This window comes from Salvelinus alpinus, chromosome 4 (genome assembly GCF_045679555.1).
Source record: "Salvelinus alpinus chromosome 4, SLU_Salpinus.1, whole genome shotgun sequence".
In the NCBI taxonomy this organism is placed as follows: domain Eukaryota; kingdom Metazoa; phylum Chordata; class Actinopteri; order Salmoniformes; family Salmonidae; genus Salvelinus; species Salvelinus alpinus.
Genome location: NC_092089.1, coordinates 38,221,628 through 38,245,071, shown reverse-complemented (window position 1 = coordinate 38,245,071; position 23,444 = coordinate 38,221,628). Strand labels below are relative to the sequence as shown.

Genomic DNA, 23,444 nt, shown 5'->3' with positions numbered 1-23,444 from the left:
CAGACAGTACTGTACTAAGCTATCGTACAATACCGGCAGTACTGAACTAAGCTATCCTACAATACAGACAGTACTGAACTAAGCTATCCTACAATACAGACAGTACTGAACTAAGCTATCCTACAATACAGGCAGTACTGAACTAAGCTATCCTACAATACAGACAGTACTGTACTAAGCTATCCTACAATACAGGCAGTACTGAACTAAGCTATCCTACAATACAGACAGTACTGAACTAAGCTATCCTACAATACAGACAGTACTGAACTAAGCTATCCTACAATACAGGCAGTACTGAACTAAGCTATCCTACAATACAGACAGTACTGTACTAAGCTATCCTACAATACAGGCAGTACTGAACTAAGCTATCCTACAATACAGACAGTACTGAACTAAGCTATCCTACAATACAGACTGTACTGTACTAAGCTATCCTACAATAAAGACAGTACTGAACTAAGCTATCCTACAATACAGGCAGTACTGAACTAAGCTATCCTACAATACAGACAGTACTGAACTAAGCTATCATACAATACAGGCAGTACTGAACTAAGCTATCCTACAATACAGACTGTACTGTACTAAGCTATCCTACAATACAGACAGTACTGAACTAAGCTATCCTACAATACAGGCAGTACTGTACTAAGCTATCCTACAATACAGACAGTACTGAACTAAGCTATCCTACAATACAGACAGTACTGAACTAAGCTATCCTCCAGTACAGACTGTACTGTACTAAGCTATCCTACAATACAGACAGTACTGAACTAAGCTATCCTACAATACAGGCAGTACTGAACTAAGCTATCCTACAATACAGACAGTACTGAACTAAGCTATCCTACAATACAGGCAGTACTGAACTAAGCTATCCTACAATACAGACAGTACTGAACTAAGCTATCCTACAATACAGGCAGTACTGAACTAAGCTATCCTACAATACAGACAGTACTGAACCAAGCTATCCTACAATACAGGCAGTACTGAACTAAGCTATCCTCCAGTACAGACTGTACTGTACTAAGCTATCCTACAATGCAGACAGTACTGAACTAAGCTATCCTACAATGCAGACAGTACTGAACTAAGCTATCCTACAATACAGACTGTACTGTACTAAGCTATCCTACAATACAGACAGTACTGAACCAAGCTATCCTGCAATACAGGCAGTACTGAACTAAGCTATCCTACAATACAGACAGTACTGAACTAAGCTATCCTACAATACAGACAGTACTGAACTAAGCTATCCTACAATACAGGCAGTACTGAACTAAGCTATCCTACAATACAGGCAGTACTGAACTAAGCTATCCTACAATACAGGCAGTACTGAACTAAGCTATCCTACAATACAGACAGTACTGAACCAAGCTATCCTACAATACAGGCAGTACTGAACTAAGCTATCCTACAATACAGGCAGTACTGAACTAAGCTATCCTACAATACAGACAGTACTGAACCAAGCTATCCTACAATACAGGCAGTACTGAACTAAGCTATCCTACAATACAGGCAGTACTGAACTAAGCTATCCTACAATACAGACAGTACTGAACTAAGCTATCCTACAATACAGGCAGTACTGAACTAAGCTATCCTACAATACAGACAGTACTGAACTAAGCTATCCTCCAGTACAGACTGTACTGTACTAAGCTATCCTACAATACAGACAGTACTGAACTAAGCTATCCTACAATACAGGCAGTACTGAACTAAGCTATCCTACAATACAGACAGTACTGAACTAAGCTATCCTACAATACAGGCAGTACTGAATTAAGCTATCCTACAATACAGACAGTACTGAACCAAGCTATCCTACAATACAGGCAGTACTGAACTAAGCTATCCTACAATACAGACAGTACTGAACCAAGCTATCCTACAATACAGGCAGTACTGAACTAAGCTATCCTACAATACAGACAGTACTGAACCAAGCTATCCTGCAATACAGGCAGTACTGAACTAAGCTATCCTACAATACAGACAGTACTGAACTAAGCTATCCTACAATACAGGCAGTACTGTACTAAGCTATCCTACAATGTAGGCTGTACTGTACTAAGCTATCCTCCAATACAGGCAGTACTGAACTAAGCTATCCTACAATACAGACAGTACTGAACCAAGCTCTCCTACAATACAGGCAGTACTGAACTAAGCTATCCTACAATACAGACAGGACTGAACCAAGCTATCCTGCAATACAGGCAGTACTGAACTAAGCTATCCTACAATACAGACAGTACTGAACTAAGCTATCCTACAATACAGACAGTGCTGTACTAAGCTATCCTACAATGCAGGCTGTACTGTACTAAGCTATCCTACAATGCAGACTGTACTGTACTAAGCTATCCTACAATGCAGACTGTACTGTACTAAGCTATCCTACAATGCAGGCTGTACTGTACTAAGCTATCCTACAATGCAGGCTGTACTGTACTAAGCTATCCTCCAGTACAGACTGTACTGTACTAAGCTATCCTACAATGCAGACAGTACTGAACTAAGCTATCCTACAATACAGGCAGTACTGAACTAAGCTATCCTACAATGCAGACAGTACTGAACTAAGCTATCCTCCAGTACAGACTGTGATCCTGACCAAGCTATCCTCCAGTACAAATCAAATCAAATCAAATCAAATGTATATAGCCCTTCTTACATCAGCTGATATCTCAAAGTGCTGGGTTTCTGCTGTACAGAAACCCAGCCTAAAACCCCAAACAGCAAGCAATGCAGGTGTAGAAGCACAGTGGCTAGGATAAACTCCCTAGAAAGGCCAAAACCTAGGAAGAAACCTAGAGAGGAACCAGGCTATGAGGGGTGGCCAGTCATCTTCTGGCTGTGCCGGGAGGAGATTATAACAGAACATGGCCAAGATGTTCAAATGTTCATAAATGACCAGCATGGTCAAATAATAATAATCACATTAGTTGTCGAGGGTGCAAAAAGTCAGCACCTCAGGAGTAAATGTCAGTTGGCTTTTCATAGCCTATCATTAAGAGTTTCTCTACCGCTCCTGCTGTCTCTAGAGAGTTGAAAACAGCAGGTCTGGGACAGGTAGCACGTCCGGTGAACAGGTCAGGGTTCCATAGCCGCAGGCAGAACAGTTGAAACTGGAACAGCAGCACGGCCAGGTGGACTGGGGACAGCAAGGAGTCATCATGCCAGGTAGTCCTGAGGCATGGTCCTAGGGCTCAGGTCCTCCGAGAGAGAGAAAGAAAGAAAGAAAGAAAGATAGAAAGAGAGAAATAGAGATAGCACACTTAAATTCACACAGGACACCGGATAAGACAGGAGAAGTACTCCAGATATAACAGACTGACCCTAGCCCCCCGACAGATAAACTACTGCAGCATAAATACTGGAGGCTGAGACAGGAGGGGTCAGGAGACACTGTGGCCCCATCCGATGATACCCCCGGACAGGGCCAAACAGGCTGGATATAACCCCACCCACTTTGCCAAAGCACAGCCCCCACACGCCTAGAGGGATATCTTCAACCACCAACTTACCATCCTGAGACAAGGCCGAGTATAGCCCACAAAGATCTCCGCCACGGCACAACCCAAGGGGAGGCGCCAACCCAGACAGGATGATCACGTTAGTGACTCAACCCACTCAAGTGACGCACCCCTCCTAGGGATGGCATGGAAGAGCACCAGTAAGCCAGTGACTCAGCCCCTGTAATAGGGTTAGAGGCAGAGAATCCCAGTGGAGAGAGGGGAACCGGCCAGGCAGAGACAGCAAGGGCGGTTCGTTGCACCAGAGCCTTTCCGTTCACCTTCACACTTCTGGGCCAGACTACACTCAATCATATGACCCACTGAAGAGATGAGTCTTCAGTAAAGACTTAAAGGTTGAGACCGAGTCTGCATCTCTCACATGGGTAGGCAGACCATTCCATAAAAATTGAGCTCTATAGGAGAAAGCTCTAAAGGAGAAAGCCTCCAGCTGTTTGCTTAGAAATTCTAGGGACAATTAGGAGGCCTGTGTCTTGTGACCGTAGCGTACGTGTAGGTATGTACGGCAGGACCAAATCGGAAAGATAGGTAGGAGCAAGCCCATGTAATGCTTTGTAGGTTAGCAGTAAAACCTTGAAATCAGCCCTTGCCTTAACAGGAAGCCAGTGTAGGGAGGCTAGCACTGGAATAATATGATCACATTTTTTGGTTCTAGTCAGGATTCTAGCAGCCGTATTTAGCACTAACTGAAGTTTATTTAGTGCTTTATCCGGGTAGCCGGAAAGTAGAGCATTGCAGTAGTCTAACCTAGAAGTAACAAAAGCATGGATTAATTTTTGTGCGTAATTTTTGGACAGAAAGTTTCTGATTTTTGTAATCTTACGTAGATGGAAAAAAGCTGTCCTTGAAACAGTCTTGATATGTTCGTCAAAAGAGAGATCAGGGTCCAGAGTAACGCCGAGGTCCTTCACAGTTTTATTTGAGACGACTGTACAACCATCAAGATTAATTGTCAGATTCAACAGAAGATCTCTTTGTTTCTTGGGACCTAGAACAAGCATCTCTGTTTTGTCCGAGTTTGAACAAGCATCTAGAACAAGCATCTCTGTTTTGTCAGAGAAAGTTTGCAGCCATCCACTTCCTTATGTCTGAAACACAGGCTTCTAGCGAGGGCAATTTTGGGGCTTCACCATGTTTCATTGAAATGTACAGCTGTGTGTCATCCGTATAGCAGTGAAAGTTAACATTTTGTTTTCGAATGACATCCCCAAGAGGTAAAATATATAGTGAAAACAATAGTGGTCCTAAAATGGAACCTTGAGGAACACCGACATTTACAGTTGATTTGTCAGAGGACAAACCATTCACAGAGACAAACTGATATCTTTCCGACAGATAAGATCTAAACCAGGCCAGAACTTGTCCGTGTAGACCAATTTGGGTTTCCAATCTCTCCAAAAGAATGTGGTGGAACACCTATGTGAGAATGCTATTCATTGACTACAGCTCAGCGTTCAACACCATAGTACCCTCAAAGCTCATCATAAATAAATAAATAAATAACTAAGCTAAGGAACCTGGGACTAAACATCTCCCTCTGCAACTGGATCCTGGACTTCCTGACGGGTCGCTCCCAGGTGGTGAGGGTAGGTAGCAACACATCTGTCATACTGATCCTCAACACTGGAGCGCCCCAGGGGTGCGTGCTCAGTCCCCTCCTGTACTCCCTGTTCACCCACGACTGCATGGCCAGGCACGAGTCCAACACCATCATTAAGTTTGCAGACGACACAACAGTGGCAGGCCTGATCACCGACAACGACGAGACAGCCTATAGGGAGGAGGTAAGAGACCTGGCCGGGTGGTGCCAGAATAACAACCTATTCCTCAACGTAACCAAGACTAAGGAGATGATTGTGCACTACAGGAAAAGGAGCACCGAGCACGTCCCCATTCTTATTGACGTGGGTGTTGTGGAGCAGGTTGAGAGCTTAAAATTCCTTGGTGTCCACATCACCAACAAACTAGAATGGTCCAAACACACCAAGACAGTCGTGAAGAGGGCAAGACAAAGCCTATTCCCCCTCAGGAAACGTAATTGATTTGGCATGGGTCCTGAGATCCTCAAAAGGTTCTACAGCTGCAACATCGAGAGCATCCTGACCGGTTGCATCACTGCCTGGTACGGCAAGTGCTCGGCCTCTGACCGCAAGGCACTTCAGAGGGTAGTGCGTACGGCCCAATACATCACTGGGGCAAAGCTGCCTGCCATCCAGGACCTCTACACCAGGCGGTGTCAGAGGAAGGCCCTAAAAAATTTCTAAGACCCCAGCCACCCCAGTCATAGACTGTTCTCTCTACTACCGCATAGCAAGCGGTACCGGAGTGCCGAGTCTAGGGCAAAAAGGCTTCAAAAACAGTTTTTACCCCCAAGCCATAAGACTCCTGAACAGGTAATCAAATGGTTACCCGGACTATTTGCATTGTGCCCCCCCCAACCCCTCTTTTACGCTGCTGCTACTCTCTGTTTATCTTAGATGCATAGTCACTTTAACCATATATCCATGTACATACTACCTCAATTGGCCCGACCAACCAGTGCTCCCGCACATTGGCTAACTGGGCTATCTGCATTGTGTCCCACCTCCCACCAACCCCTCCTTTTACGCTACTGCTACTCTCTGTTCATCATATATGCATAGTCACTTTAACCATACCTACATGTACATACTACCTCAATCAGCCTGACTAACCGGTGTCTGTTTAACAATGTTATGGCTGCAGCCCGACACCGGTACACCTATGACAACATCCAGCTCAAGTGCAGGGCGCGAAATTCAAAATCTATTTTTTTTTTATATTTAACTTTCACTCATTAACAAGTCCAATACAGCATATGAAAGGTACACATCTTGTGAATCAAGCCAACATGTCCGATTTTTAAAATGTTTTACAGGGAAGACAAAATATGTAAATCTATTAGCTAACCACGTTAGCAAAAGACACCACTTTTTTTACTCCATCAGTTTTTTACTCCATCAGTAGCTATCACAAATTCGACCAAATAAAGATATATATAGCCACTAACCAAGAAACAACTTCATAAGATGAAAGTCTGATAACATATTTATTGTATAGCATATGTTTTTTTAGAAAAATGTGCATATTTCAGGTATAAATCATAAATTACATTTCAGCTACAATCAGAAATTGCACCGAAAGCAGCCATAACATTTACAGACACCAACGTCAAATACCTAATTACTCATCATAAAACATTTCTGAAAAATACATACTGTGCAGCAATTGAAAGACAGGCATCTTGTGATTCCAGACAATATTTCCGATTTATTAAATGTTTTACAGCGAAAACAAAATGTAGCGCTATATTAGCATAGCCACAATAGCCAGAAACACTTGGGCGCCCACGACCAGTTCACATGCACGACAGATATATGAAATAACATCATAAATTGGGTCTTACTTTTGCTGATCTTTCATCAGAATGTTGATCAAGGTGTCCTTTGTCCAGATGAGTCGTTGTTTGGATTCAGAATGGCAACTTTCCCTCTTCATTTTGCATGGGTACTAGTCGAGTGGCACGGATCTCTCCAACGTAAAAAAAAGTCAGAGAACGGAACACGGCAAAACTCCCGAAAAAATTCAAATAATCTGATTAAACTATATTGAAAAAACATACATTACGATGATATGGTCACATTTATCAAATAAAATCCGAGCCGGAGATAGTTGGCGTCCGAAACGGCAGCAAAACAGAACGCAATCTCACTTCCAAGTCGCGCGCTTCAGAGTTCCGGAAGTGGACGGTCACGTCAAAGAAATAGCTTTTATTCCACCTCAGAACAAGATGAACACAAAATTTCTTCTCTCACATCCTCTTGACACCGAGAGGAAGGCGTATGAAGTGTACGTAGGGTCCTACGTATCATGACCATGTATAGGCAGAACGTTGAAGAGAGCATAGATTTCTGACATTCTACTTCCTGGTCAGGGAAAGTGCTGCCAAATGACTTCTGTTCCACTCAGAGAACATATTCAAACGGTTATAGAAACTAGAGATTGTTTTCTATCCAATAGTAATAATAATATGCATATTGTACGAGCAAGAATTGAGTACGAGGCCGTTTGAAATGGGCACCTTTTATCTGGCTACTCAATACTTTCCCTGCAGCCATAACAGGATAAAGCCTTGCTACTCTTATTTTCAAATGTATTTTTACTGTTTTATTTCTATACCTACCTACACACACACACACACACACACAGACACACACACACACACACACACACACACACACACACACACACACACACACACACACACACACACACACACACACACACACACACACACACACACACATACCTTTTTTTTCTGCACTATTGGTTAGAGCCTGTAAGTAAGCATTTCACTGTAAGGTCTACACCTGTTGTATTCGGCGCACGTGACAAAGAAACTTTGATTTGATTTGATCGATGGTATCAAAAGCAGCACTAAGGTCTAGGAGCATGAGGACAGATGCAGAGCCTCGGTCTGACACCATTAAAAGGTAATTTACCACCTTCACAAGTGCAGTCTCAGTGCAATGATGGGGTCGAAAACCAGACTGAAGCATTTCGTATACATTGTTTGTCTTCAGGAAGGCAGTGAGTTGCAGCGCAACAGCTTTTTCTAAAATGTTTGAGAGGAATGGAAGATTCAATATAGGCCGATAGTTTTTTTATATTTTCTGGGTCAAGGTTTGGCTTTTTCAAGAGAGGCTTTATTACTGCCACTTTGAGTGAGTTTGGTACACATCCGGTGGACAGAGAGCCGTTTAGAGAGCCGTTTATTATGTTCAACACAGGAGGGCCAAGCACAGGAAGCAGCTCTTTCAGTAGTTTAGTTGGAACTGTGACTGTGACTGTGACTGTGATCCTGACCAAGCTATCCTCCAGTAAAGACAGTGATCCTGACCAAACTATCCTCCAGTAAAGACAGTGATCCTGACCAAACTATCCTCCAGTACAGACAGTGATCCTAACCAAGCTATTCTCCAGTACAGACAGTGATCCTAACCAAGCTATCCTCCAGTACAGACAGTAATCCTGACCAAGCTATCCTCCAGTACAGACAGTAATCCTGACCAAACTATCCTCCAGTACAGACTGTGATCCTGACCAAACTATCCTCCAGTACAGACTGTGATCCTAACCAAGCTATCCTCCAGTACAGACAGTAATCCTGACCAAGCTATCCTCCAGTACAGACAGTGATCCCGAACAAAATATCCTCCAGTACAGACTGTGATCCTGACCAAGTGATCCTCCAGTACAGACAGTATTCCTGACCAAGCTATCCTCCAGTTTAGACAGTAATCCTGACCAAGCTATCCTCCAGTACAGACAGTGATCCTGACCAAAATATCCTCCAGTACAGACTGTGGTTTTGACCAAGCTATTCCACAGTACCGACAGTTGTTCTGATAAAGCTATCCTACAGTACAGACTATAGTTCTGATCAAGCTATCCTACACCACAGACAGTCGTTCTGATAAAGCTATCCTACAGTATAGACAGTTGTTCTGACCAAGCTATCCAACAGTATAGGCAGTCGTTCTGACCAAGCTATTCTACACTACAGACAGTCGTTCTGATAAAGCTATCCTACAGTAACGACAGTCGTTCTGATCAAGCTATCTTACAGTATAGGCAGTCGTTCTGACCAAGCTATCCTACAGTCTAGACAGTCGTTCTGATCAAGCTATCTTACAGTATAGACAGTCGTTCTGATCAAGCTATCCAACAGTCTAGGCAGTCGTTCTGACCAAGCTATCCAACAGTAAAGGCAGTCGTTCTGGCTTAGCTATCCTGCACAATAGACAGTCGTTCTGATCAAGCTAACTTACAGTATAGACAGTCGTTCTGATCAAGCTATCCAACAGTCTAGGCAGTCGTTCTGACCAAGCTATCCAACAGTAAAGGCAGTCGTTCTGGCTTAGCTATCCTACACAATAGACAGTCGTTCTGATCAAGCTATTCTACAGTAAAGACAGTTGTTCTGATCAAGCAATCCTACAGTATAGACAGTCGTTCTGAACAAGATATCCTACACTACAGACAGTCGTTCCGATCAATCTATTCGACAGTATAGACAGTCGTTCTGACCAAGCTATCCTACATTATAGACAGTCGTTCTGACCATGCTCTCCTATAGTATAGACAGTGATCCTGACAATGCTCTCCTGTAGTATAGACAGTGATCCTCACCATGCTCTCCTATAGTATAGACAGTGATCCTTGCTACTCTTATTTTCAAATGTATTTTTACTGTTTTATTTCTATACCTACCTACACACACACACACACACACAGAGACACACACACACACACACACACACACACACACACACACACACACACACACACACACACACACACACACACACACACACACACACACACACACACACACACACACACATACCTTTTTTTTCTGCACTATTGGTTAGAGCCTGTAAGTAAGCATTTCACTGTAAGGTCTACACCTGTTGTATTCGGCGCACGTGACAAAGAAACTTTGATTTGATTTGATCGATGGTATCAAAAGCAGCACTAAGGTCTAGGAGCATGAGGACAGATGCAGAGCCTCGGTCTGACACCATTAAAAGGTAATTTACCACCTTCACAAGTGCAGTCTCAGTGCAATGATGGGGTCGAAAACCAGACTGAAGCATTTCGTATACATTGTTTGTCTTCAGGAAGGCAGTGAGTTGCAGCGCAACAGCTTTTTCTAAAATGTTTGAGAGGAATGGAAGATTCAATATAGGCCGATAGTTTTTTTATATTTTCTGGGTCAAGGTTTGGCTTTTTCAAGAGAGGCTTTATTACTGCCACTTTGAGTGAGTTTGGTACACATCCGGTGGACAGAGAGCCGTTTAGAGAGCCGTTTATTATGTTCAACACAGGAGGGCCAAGCACAGGAAGCAGCTCTTTCAGTAGTTTAGTTGGAACTGTGACTGTGACTGTGACTGTGATCCTGACCAAGCTATCCTCCAGTAAAGACAGTGATCCTGACCAAACTATCCTCCAGTAAAGACAGTGATCCTGACCAAACTATCCTCCAGTACAGACAGTGATCCTAACCAAGCTATTCTCCAGTACAGACAGTGATCCTAACCAAGCTATCCTCCAGTACAGACAGTAATCCTGACCAAGCTATCCTCCACTACAGACAGTAATCCTGACCAAACTATCCTCCAGTACAGACTGTGATCCTGACCAAACTATCCTCCAGTACAGACTGTGATCCTAACCAAGCTATCCTCCAGTACAGACAGTAATCCTGACCAAGCTATCCTCCAGTACAGACAGTGATCCCGAACAAAATATCCTCCAGTACAGACTGTGATCCTGACCAAGTGATCCTCCAGTACAGACAGTAATCCTGACCAAGCTATCCTCCAGTTTAGACAGTAATCCTGACCAAGCTATCCTCCAGTACAGACAGTGATCCTGACCAAAATATCCTCCAGTACAGACTGTGGTTTTGACCAAGCTATTCCACAGTACCGACAGTTGTTCTGATAAAGCTATCCTACAGTACAGACTATAGTTCTGATCAAGCTATCCTACACCACAGACAGTCGTTCTGATAAAGCTATCCTACAGTATAGACAGTTGTTCTGACCAAGCTATCCAACAGTATAGGCAGTCGTTCTGACCAAGCTATTCTACACTACAGACAGTCGTTCTGATAAAGCTATCCTACAGTAACGACAGTCGTTCTGATCAAGCTATCTTACAGTATAGGCAGTCGTTCTGACCAAGCTATCCTACAGTCTAGACAGTCGTTCTGATCAAGCTATCTTACAGTATAGACAGTCGTTCTGATCAAGCTATCCAACAGTCTAGGCAGTCGTTCTGACCAAGCTATCCAACAGTAAAGGCAGTCGTTCTGGCTTAGCTATCCTACACAATAGACAGTTGTTCTGATCAAGCAATCCTACAGTATAGACAGTCGTTCTGAACAAGATATCCTACACTACAGACAGTCGTTCCGATCAATCTATTCGACAGTATAGACAGTCGTTCTGACCAAGCTATCCTACATTATAGACAGTCGTTCTGACCATGCTCTCCTATAGTATAGACAGTGATCCTGACAATGCTCTCCTGTAGTATAGACAGTGATCCTCACCATGCTCTCCTATAGTATAGACAGTGATCCTCACCATGCTCTCCTATAGTATAGACAGTGATCCTGAAAATGCTCTGCTATAGTATAGACAGTGATCCTGACAATGCTCTGCTATAGTATAGACAGTGATCCTGACAATGCTCTCCTATAGTATAGACAGTGATCCTCACCATGCTCTCCTATAGTATAGACAGTGATCCTGACAATGCTCTCCTATAGTATAGACAGTGATCCTGACAATGCTCTCCTATAGTATAGACAGTGATCCTCACCATGCTCTCCTATAGTATAGACAGTGATCCTCACCATGCTCTCCTATAGTATAGACAGTGATCCTCACCATGCTCTCCTATAGTATAGACAGTGATCCTCACCATGCTCTCCTATAGTATAGACAGTGATCCTGACCATGCTCTCCTATAGTATAGACAGTGATCCTGACCATGCTCTCCTATAGTATAGACAGTGATCCTGACAATGCTCTCCTATAGTATAGACAGTGATCCTGACAATGCTCTCCTAAAGTATATACAGTGATCCTGACCATATTCTCCTATAGTATAGACAGTGATCCTGACCATGCTCTCCTATAGTATAGACAGTGATCCTCACCATGCTCTCCTATAGTATAGACAGTGATCCTGACCATATTCTCCTATAGTATAGACAGTGATCCTCACCATGTTCTGCTATAGTTTAGACAGTGATCCTCACCATGCTCTCCTATAGTATAGACAGTGATCCTCACCATGCTCTCCTATAGTATAGACAGTGATCCTCACCATGCTCTCCTATAGTATAGACAGTGATCCTGACCATATTCTCCTATAGTATAGACAGTGATCCTCACCATTCTCTCCTAAAGTATAGACAGTGATCCTGACCATGCCTCCTATAGTATAGACAGTGATCCTCACCATGCTCTCCTATAGTATAGACAGTGATCCTCACCATGCTCTCCTATAGTATAGACAGTGATCCTCACCATGCTCTCCTATAGTATAGACAGTGATCCTGACCATGCTCTCCTATAGTATAGACAGTGATCCTGACCATGCTCTCCTATAGTATAGACAGTGATCCTGACCATGCTCTCCTATAGTATAGACAGTGATCCTGACAATGCTCTCCTAAAGTATATACAGTGATCCTGACCATATTCTCCTATAGTATAGACAGTGATCCTGACCATGCTCTCCTATAGTATAGACAGTGATCCTCACCATGCTCTCCTATAGTATAGACAGTGATCCTGACCATATTCTCCTATAGTATAGACAGTGATCCTCACCATGTTCTGCTATAGTTTAGACAGTGATCCTCACCATGCTCTCCTATAGTATAGACAGTGATCCTCACCATGCTCTCCTATAGTATAGACAGTGATCCTCACCATGCTCTCCTATAGTATAGACAGTGATCCTGACCATATTCTCCTATAGTATAGACAGTGATCCTCACCATTCTCTCCTAAAGTATAGACAGTGATCCTGACCATGCCTCCTATAGTATAGACAGTGATCCTCACCATGCTCTCCTATAGTATAGACAGTGATCCTGACCATGCCTCCTATAGTATAGACAGTGATCCTCACCATTCTCTCCTATAGTATAGACAGTGATCCTCACCATTCTCTCCTATAGTATAGACAGTGATCCTGACCATATTCTCCTATAGTATAGACAGTGATCCTCACCATGCTCTCCTATAGTATAGACAGTGATCCTCACCATGCTCTCCTATAGTATAGACAGTGATCCTGACCATGCCTCCTATAGTATAGACAGTGATCCTCACCATGCTCTCCTATAGTATAGACAGTGATCCTGACCATGCCTCCTATAGTATAGACAGTGATCCTCACCATTCTCTCCTATAGTATAGACAGTGATCCTCACCATTCTCTCCTATAGTATAGACAGTGATCCTCACGGTGCTCTCCTATAGTATAGACAGTGATCCTGACCATGCCCTCCTATAGTATAAACAGTGATCCTCACCATGCTCTCCTATAGTATAGACAGTGATCCTGACCATGTCCTCCTATAGTATAAACAGTGATCCTCACCATGTCCTCCTATAGTATAAACAGTGATCCTCACCATGCTCTCCTATAGTATAAACAGTGATCCTCACCATGCTCTCCTATAGTATAGACAGTGATCCTGACCATGTCCTCCTATAGTATAAACAGTGATCCTGACAATGCTCTCCTATAGTATAGACAGTGATCCTGACCATGTCCTCCTATAGTATAAACAGTGATCCTGACAATGCTCTCCTATAGTATAAACAGTGATCCTGACAATGCTCTCCTATAGTATAGACAGTGATCCTGACCATGCTCTCCTATAGTATAGACAGTGATCCCTCTGGACCAGTTAGTCGGTGAAGCATGAGATTGGCATCTGATTCAATCAAGACACTAATTTATCAGATTAAAGGGTCTTAAAGCGGAATAGTTCTACTTCCATTCAGGATCCATATAAGATTTAATTTCTGAAAAAAAGGAAATGCAATTGGTAATGTGTGTTGTCATTCTGCAGTGGTATATGTTTTTGTGATTGATTAATCTTTGAACATAAACCAATATAACATGATATCATAAACCTGTATTACATTCATAAACCTGTACTACCCCCACAATCCCCTTTCCTTAGTAACTGGTGAACCTTTTTCCTGGACTTGGGAATTGTTCTAGTGTTTTGTCTTTATGAGCTCTACCGTTCAGTGTCAACAATGTATCGAAAAAAATATGTCAAAAGTAGTCTACGCAGATAATAAGTGTTGTTTGTGGTGACAGAACTGTAAGCTGTTTTCTTCCTCTATCTCCATGCCTTTGATTACAGGCTCTTTGAAAAATATGCAAAACACCTTGCAGAGCAATACGTGTTGACAAGCCCAACAATAGAGAGGATGCTGGTGGTCTGTGGTGGGAGGGGGACCTCAGGGAGAGGATGAATCTCAGTCCATCCATCTGCTTCTTACAACGCCATCACTCAACCTCCCCGAGAAAGGCCTCTCTCTCAAGGCCATGTGTAAAACAAGTGCATGTACACGCAGACGTGCACACACACACACACACACACACACACACACACACACACACACACACACACACACACACACACACACACACACACACACACACACACACACACACACACACACACACACACACACACACACACACACACACACACACACACACTGTCACGATCGTCGTTACGTGAAAGAGAGGAGGACCAAGGCGCAGCGTGAAATGAACACATATTTAATCAACGAAAACGAAGAACACTTACAAACTAAACAAAACAACAATCCGACGAACGTGAAGCTATACAAACTAAGTGCTAACATGCAACATAGACATAGACAATCACCCACAAACTACCTAATGACTATGGTTGCCTAAATATGGCTCCCAATCAGAGACAACGATAGACAGCTGTCTCTAATTGAGAACCAATCTAGGCAACCATAAACATACATACACCTACAATAAACACTGCCCCATAAACATAGAAAAAACCCTAGACAATACAAAACACATACTTCCCCCATGTCACACCCTGACCTAACTAAAATAATAAAGAAAACAAAGATAACTAAGGCCAGGGCGTGACAATACCCCCCCCCCCCCCAAAGGTGCGGACTCCGGCCGCAAAACCTGACATAGAACGGGAGGGTCCGGTTGGGCCTTCTTACGGCGGCGGCTCGGGTGCGGGACGTGGCCCCCACTCCACCATAGTCAATACCCGCTTTGGTGGCGCCTCTGGAGCGAGGACCCTTACAGCGAGTCCCGGACTGAAGACCATCCTAGAGAGCGCCACTGGACGGAGGGGCAGCTCCGGACTGAGGGGCAGCTCCGGACTGAGGGGCAGCTCTGGACTGAGGGGCAGCTCCGGACTGAGGGGCATCTCCGGACTGAGGGGCAGCTCCGGACTGGAGGGCAGCTCCGGACTGGAGGGCAGCTCCGGACTGGAGGGCAGCTCCGGACTGGAGGGCAGCTCCGGACTGGAGGGCAGCTCATGACTGGAGGGCAGCTCATGACTGGCTGACGGCTCTGGCAGGTCATGGCTGACTGACGACTCTGGCAGGTCATGGCTGACTGACGACTCTGGCAGGTCATGGCTGACTGACGACTCTGGCAGGTCATGGCTGACTGACGACTCTGGCAGGTCATGGCTGACTGACGACTCTGGCCGGTCATGGCTGACTGACGACTCTGGCCGGTCATGGCTGACTGACGGCTCTGGCCGGCATGGCTGGCGGGCGGCTCCTGACTGGCGGGCGGCTCTAGCGGCTCCTGACTGGCGGGCGGCTCTAGGGGCTCCTGACTGACGGACGGCTCTAGCGGCTCCTGACTGACGGACGGCTCTAATGGCTCGGGACAGACGGGCAGCTCAGATGGCGCTGGGCAGGCGGGGAACTCGGATGGCGCTGGGCAGGCGGGCAGCTCAGATGGCGCTGGGCAGGCGGGCAGCTCAGATGGCGCTGGGCAGGCGGGCAGCTCAGATGGCGCTGGGCAGGCGGGCAGCTCAGATGGCGCTGGGCAGGCGGGCAGCTCAGAAGGCGCTGGGCAGGCGGGCAGCTCAGATGGCGCTGGGCAGGCGGGCAGCTCAGACGGCGCTCAGACGGCGCTGGGCAGACGGGCCTCACGGCGCTGGGCAGCGGGCAGCTCAGACGGCGTGGCAGACGGGCAGCTAGACGGCGCTGGGGACGGGCAGCTGACGGCGCTGGGCAGACGGGCAGCGCAGGCGGCGCTGGGCAGACGGGCAGCGCAGGCGGCGTTGGGCAGACGGGCAGTGCAGGCGGCGCTGGGCAGACGGCCGACTCTGACCTGCTGAGGCGCACAGTAGGCCTGGTGCGTGGTGCCGGAACTGGTGGTACCGGACTGGAGACACGCACCACTAGGCGAGTGCGGGGAGCAGGAACAGGGCACACTGGACTCTCAAGGCACACTATAGGCCTGGTGCGTGTTACCGGCACTGGTGGTAACGGGCTGAGGGCACGCACCTCAATGCGAGTGCGGGGAGAAGGAACAGTGCGTACAGGGCTCTGGAGACGTACAGGAGGCTTGGTGCGTGGTGTTGGCACTGGTGGTACTGGGCTGGGAACACTCACCACTGGGCGAGTGCGAGGGGCTGCCACAGGAGAGCTGGTGCGTGGGGCTGCCACAGGAGAGCTGGTGCGTGGGGCTGCCACAGGAGAGCTGGTGCACTGAGCTGGCACAGGACGTGCAGGGCTAGGGAGGCGCACAGGAGGCCTGGTGCGTGGTGCTGGCACAGTCTTCACCAGACTGCTAGCACGCACCTCAGGACGAGTATGGAGAGCTGACTCAGGTGACATCAAATCCCGCACACGCTCCTTCAAGCGGATGCGGTGCTTTATGCTCCACACCAGCAAATCCCTCATTTCTCTCTCCTCCAATTTCCCCATTAATTCATCCACAGTCTCAGCTTCACTCCCCTTGCTCACCTCCAATTCCACCTCGTCTGGCTCTGGTTCCATCTTCGGCTCCTCACAGTAAGCACGGGGAGCTGGCTCAAGTCTCCTACTTGACCCAGCTACACTCCCCGAGAGCCCCCCCCCAATACATTTTTGGGTCTGCCAGCCACTCTGCCGTGCTAGCTCCTCATACCGGCGCCTCTCTGCTTTCGCTGCCTCCAGCTCTGCCATGGGGCGGCGATATTCCCCTGGTTGTGCCAATGGTCCTCCGCCGTCTAATATTTCCTCCCAATTCCAATAGTCCTGTGATCGCTGCTGCTGCCTTGTATCACGCTGCTTGGTCCGGTTTTGGTGGGTGATTCTGTCACGATCGTCGTTACGTGAAAGAGAGGAGGACCAAGGCGCAGCGTGAAATGAACACATATTTAATCAACGAAAACGAAGAACACTTACAAACTAAACAAAACAACAATCCGACGAACGTGAAGCTATAGAAACTAAGTGCTAACATGCAACATAGACATAGACAATCACCCACAAACTACCTAATGACTATGGTTGCCTAAATATGGCTCTCAATCAGAGACAACGATAGACAGCTGTCTCTAATTGAGAACCAATCTAGGCAACCATAGACATACATACACCTACAATAAACACGGCCCCATAAACATACAAAAACCCCTAGACAATACAAAACACATACTTCCCCCATGTCACACCCTGACCTAACTAAAATAATAAAGAAAACAAAGATAACTAAGGCCAGGGCGTGACACACACACACACACACACACACACACACATGAGCACACACACGCAGGCACATGCGCACATATACACACACACACACACATGCGGACATGCCCACACACACACACACATGCGTGCACACGCACATTTATACTCACACACGTATTCACTTCCAGCTTTGCAGTACACTACCTATATAAAACAGTTTACATCAAGTTCAATGCTGAAAAATAGCACACGGAAGAGAGCAACATTACCTCATAAAGCCCAGAGACAAATTATCCTTAATTGTTATTATTTACCAAGTCACATGATTCAGGATTAGACTGTGGCCAAGCAGGCAGTGACTCACATTTCCCCTGGAAAGCCTTGAGTGGGTCTGAGGTGAGAGGCAGGGGCGTCATGCACCCATTATTTTAGAGAAGGCATAGGGTACGTGAGGATGGAGGGGGGTGGTACGCAGATTTCACCTGGTTGAGTGAAAATTGTCGGAAAATAACTTTTTCCTGCAGTCTAGAGCCATAATCATTATACCTAAGGATATGTCAATGTCTATTTTTCTACATAGGTTATTGAAGCATACCTCTTTACCTGTTCAATTGTCATTTTGATGCACATTGATATTTTTTTTTTAACTTTTATAAAGTCTAGCAACCATGCCAGCAGGTATCCCAGCTAAGTTAGATAAACAAGTGTCTAACTTGATTAATAGCCTGAAATGGCTTGGTAGCTGGTTTTGAGGTTGGGAGATTGGGAACCTATCTAGCTGGCTAGCTAAAGCCAACTTCATAAAAACCTAAGTGGCTAGTATTACAGAGAAACAACATTTCAGTTTTAATTATTCATCAATAAGGAATCAATATGCTACATAGCTTGATCAAAATCAAATTGATTTACAAACATACCTCCTGCGAGTCCTGCCCATCACAGGCAGCTAAAATCAAATCAAACACTGTGTCTGTCACTTGAAACTGTCTCTCCTCTTCCACTGACGATACTGTCTGCAAGCACTAGAGTATCTAGCGTCCTGCCTAGCATGTCTTTGCTCCGTGGTGCACGTTGGAAGGAACCATTTACCAGGGAGAATGGGGGGGGTACTCTTTGACTGGTCCAGTCAGTGTGCCCCTCCGCAAAATATACCCCTGACAAAAGGTAGGCTTAAAAATGTATGTTTAGTCATTAATTTAGCATCTGAAAATAAAAAAACAGGACAAATCTATGGGCATAACGCCTCTGGTGAGAGGGACCTGAAGGAGCTTGGCTGATTAGAGGTTATGACTTGGTACTCTCTGTATTGCCCTTGTGGCTCAGAGCTAACAGCTATTAGCATCACAATGTAGAAATAATAGATTGATAAGAGGAAGGGCTTCCACAGAGGCATTAACATCCACTTCATCTAATGAGGGCGTTGGACACATTCAAATCGATTCAGAGATTTCACCCCAAAACATGGTAAACAATCCAAGCAGTAAAAATGCAGAACCTTGCCAAGTTCCCGTGTGCTCATTTGTAGTGCGGCCACAAGCCTGCAATGGCACATACTGTAACTCTATACAAGTCCTTGTGCAATAAAAACAGCGTTTGAACATTTGTCTCTTAAATCCTTTGTTGTTGTTGTAATGAATTCTTTACAATCATGTTTGTTTTCCATCATAGTTTCATAAACTTGTAGAAAAAACACTTTATGACACTGTCATGAAGCATTATGACCATCCTGTGTCAGTTTACTTGGACTAAGAAAATACACTTTATGACAAAGTCATGAAGCATTATGACCATCCTGTGTCACTTTACTTGGACTAAGAAAATACACTTTATGACAAAGTCAAGAAGCATTATGACCATCATAATCATATAAGCCGGATAGGCCTATCACGTACATGCCTGCCCTTATGTCAGTCATCAGTCAAAAAGGTGTCTTGTCCTGCTCTTAAAATCTGCTCCTGCATTCATCCCAGTCATCAGCAACAGACCAATGGGGTACATTTAACATTTTAGTAATTTAGCAGATGCTCTTATCCAGAGTTACTTTCAGTTAGTGCATTCATTTTAAGATAGCTTGGTGGGACAACCACATATTACAGGCATAGTAAGTACACTTTTCCTCAATAAAGTAGTTATCAGCAAAGTCAGATATGGAAAGGGGGGCAGTTCAGGAAAGTTCAGAAAAGTTTTTTTTCTTATCTGAATAATATAATTACGGGTAGGTGCATGTCTGACATCAATGTGTGCGCAAATTACAGTGATCATTTAACTACTATGATCAATTTCAGAAAATGTTATATAACATAAACATACTGTTGACAAGTAGGCTATGGTGTAATGAAATGTTTAGCTTTTTTGTGTGGTAGGTTTTGTGGGGTTTGACACTCTTATGTAGGTGTCATAACCAGCCATAAAATAACACAATATACATCACATCAGGTCTATATATATATATATGTGTGTCATGATAGTGTTATTATGGCAGGTTATGGAAAGTTATGTCAGCTGTTATGACACATTATGACATGGTTATGACCGTGTCATGACGCTGGGTGTCAAGTAAAGTGTTACTGATATGGCATATGCAGGGATGAATGTACATTGTTGTGTTTCATGTTAGAGTATTGGGATAATTATGATTACTTTGTAGTTTTGTTTTCTCAGTCCCTAAGGTCGACCAACACCCACTTTGGGTTTGAATTGTTGTTGCGATGACTCAGTAGATGTTGGCCAGAAATTGGGGCCTCATAGTTCTTGTGTTCTACTACATGATTGATACGTTTTATACCTTGCTGACCAAGACGACTCCTAACTGAGAGCAATTAGCTGTTTATTTGTAGGTATGTTCCAACGTTTTATATTATATAACTGTTTGATTAGGTGTAGCAAGGTTTTCTGTGGAACTGAAGTTAACTTTTCATTAACAAATGGGAAGTTAGTGTTAATTTTAGAACTTAGTTCTCGGAGTCTTTTCTTTACCCTATCATTCTCAAAAACAAAGAGAGAAGTATGCCAACCTTTTCTCCTCTTGTGTTACTTTAGGCAACAGAATCCCCCAGACAACTCTGATCTGAACCAGATCAGTGTAGCCAACAGCATATGAACTGCAAAATCACACATCTCACTCAAAACCAAAATTCAACTCACTTTAGCAATGATTATTCACTCAAGCACTAATGGTAAGATACCTCATTGGCAGTCACCATCACGGCCTTATCATGATTGGCAATGGTTTTACCGCCTGTTCTCTCCTTCTCAACTCCGATAATTCAATGGTGGTTAAGACTTGACTGTGTGCCATTCAAATCAAATAAAAGTTGATTTCTCACGTGCGCCAAATACAACAGGTAGACCTTACAGTGAAATTCTTACTTACAGTAGGTGAACAATAGATAAGTAAAGAAATAAAAACAACAGTAAAAAGACAGTGAAAAATATCAGTAGCGAGGCTGTAACAGTAGCGAGGCTATATACAGGCACCGGTTAGTCGGGCTGATTGAGGTAGCATGTACATGTAGGTATGGTTAAAGTGACTATGCATATATGATAAACAGACACAGTAGCAGCAGCGTAAAAGAGGGGTTGGAGGGGACAATGCAAATAGTCCGGGTAGCCATTTGATTACCTGTTCAGGAGTCTCATGGCTTTGGTGTAAAAGCTGTTGAGAAGCCTTTTGGTCCTAGTCTTGGCGCTCCGGTACCGCTTGCCATGCGGTAGTAGAGAGAACAGTCTATGACTGGGGTGCCTGGAGTCTTTGACAGAGGAAGGTGCCATAGGGCCTTCCTCTGACACCGCCTGGTGTAGAGGTCCATTCATTCATTCAGCACTTGAGTTCGAATTTCACTGTAGAGAAGGAGGTATTATGTGTGAGAGAGATGGAAAAAGAGAGAGAGACTAGTTTTTTCTGGGAACAATGATGATGATTCTGTTTGGGAGTGCATTGCATAGCATAGTGAATGATTATTTCAGCCTTTTGAACAGATCTGGATCCCGGAGTAACGTTAGATTGTAGCGGTGCTAATCTTCAGCCACTTCAGCATGATCAAAGGATTAGGCAGAGCAGTGTTCTAATCATCCCCGGCGCCCTGCGGAGACATGGAAACGCACGTCTCCACCGAGAAAAATGTGTGATTCTGAAAACAGAGAGGCCAAGTAAGAAGAGATGAAAACCTCATTTAAAAAATAGACAGTTTGAGGAGGGGACAGGCAAAGGAGAGGAGAGGAGAGTCCAAAACAATTTTTAGTTCTATAAAAACTCTTGTTCTTCGAACTGTCGTTCATATCTACTTAAGTTACTTTCTCACAAATATAAATATACCAACTTTTCAAATATAAGCTCTGCAAATAATCTCTCATTTAATAAATTCCAAATTAACAGCTATTTGTGACCCAGTCAAACTTCAATGATCTCGATAGCTGTTAGTCTTCTTCCAAATATCTCATTGGCTTTGTGTGATCAGTGCAGGTCTTTTGTAGTCGCCGGTGGTTCTGAGGGAAGCCCACCTCTGTACTATCCTGTGTGTGAGTTAGTGTTAGCTAACTATGTGGTTATCTGCCTCCCCGTCCATGTATTCAGAGCCAGTGCCCCTGCCTTATCAGCAGTCTATAGCTTGCATGCTCAATCGCCTGATTTTGTCAAGGGTGACTCCAAAAGATTCTGATAGGCACTTCGCAAATCACCCAGTTGATCTAAAATATCGACCAGCCACAAAAAGTCATTACACACAATAATGGCGGGCGGGACCTTGGAAGATGTGACTTAATTAGGTTTCAAATGCCTTCAAAAATACCTTCAAATCTCTGGGCCCTGGGAGAGTATCACACACACCCCTGAGTCTTCACTGACTTTACAGCTGGAGAAAGTCTACTACTGCTGACAATACTACTGCTCCTACTGATACACAATATTTACTAACTACAGAAATGGAATTGATTGATAATCCTAATGCTATAATCATTCTACTGGTACTACTACTACTACTACTACTACTACTACTAACGACTTATATCACTACACATAATAGATTCATATTAATACTTTCTGTTGAGGTGTTCAATATGTACTTGTGCTGTATAGTTCATAATTGCTGTATCGATGTAGAGCTGTAATTATTAGATATTCTTTAGATTGTAATTTTGTGAGGGTGGTTACAGTCATGGGCATGTTCTACTCTATTGCTTTGTCTGTATCTCTATGTGTCTCTCTGTGTCTCTCTATGTATCTCTATGTGTCTCTCTGTGTCTCTCTGTGTCTCTCTATGTGTCTCTCTGTGTCTCTCTATGTCTCTCTATGTGTCTCTCTATGTCTCTCTATGTGTCTCTCTGTGTCTCTCTATGTGACTCTCTGTGTCTCTCTATGTGTCTCTCTGTGTCTCTGTGTCTCTCTATGTCTCTCAGTGTCTCTCTCTCTCTCTGTGTGTCTCTCTATGTCTCTCTGTGTCTCTCTATGTCTTTCTGTGTCTCTCTGTGTGTCTCTATGTCTCTCTATGTGTCTCTCTGTGTCTCTATATGTGTCTCTATATGTGTCTCTGTGTCTCTATGTCTCTATGTC

The 23,444-nt window shown here is 44.4% G+C and overlaps 1 pseudogene; it reads left to right on the top strand.

Annotated features, from left to right (window-relative positions):
• LOC139573487 (glutamate receptor ionotropic, kainate 2-like) overlaps positions 1–23,444 on the top strand; it is a 218,739-nt pseudogene that overhangs the window by 178,628 nt on the left and 16,667 nt on the right.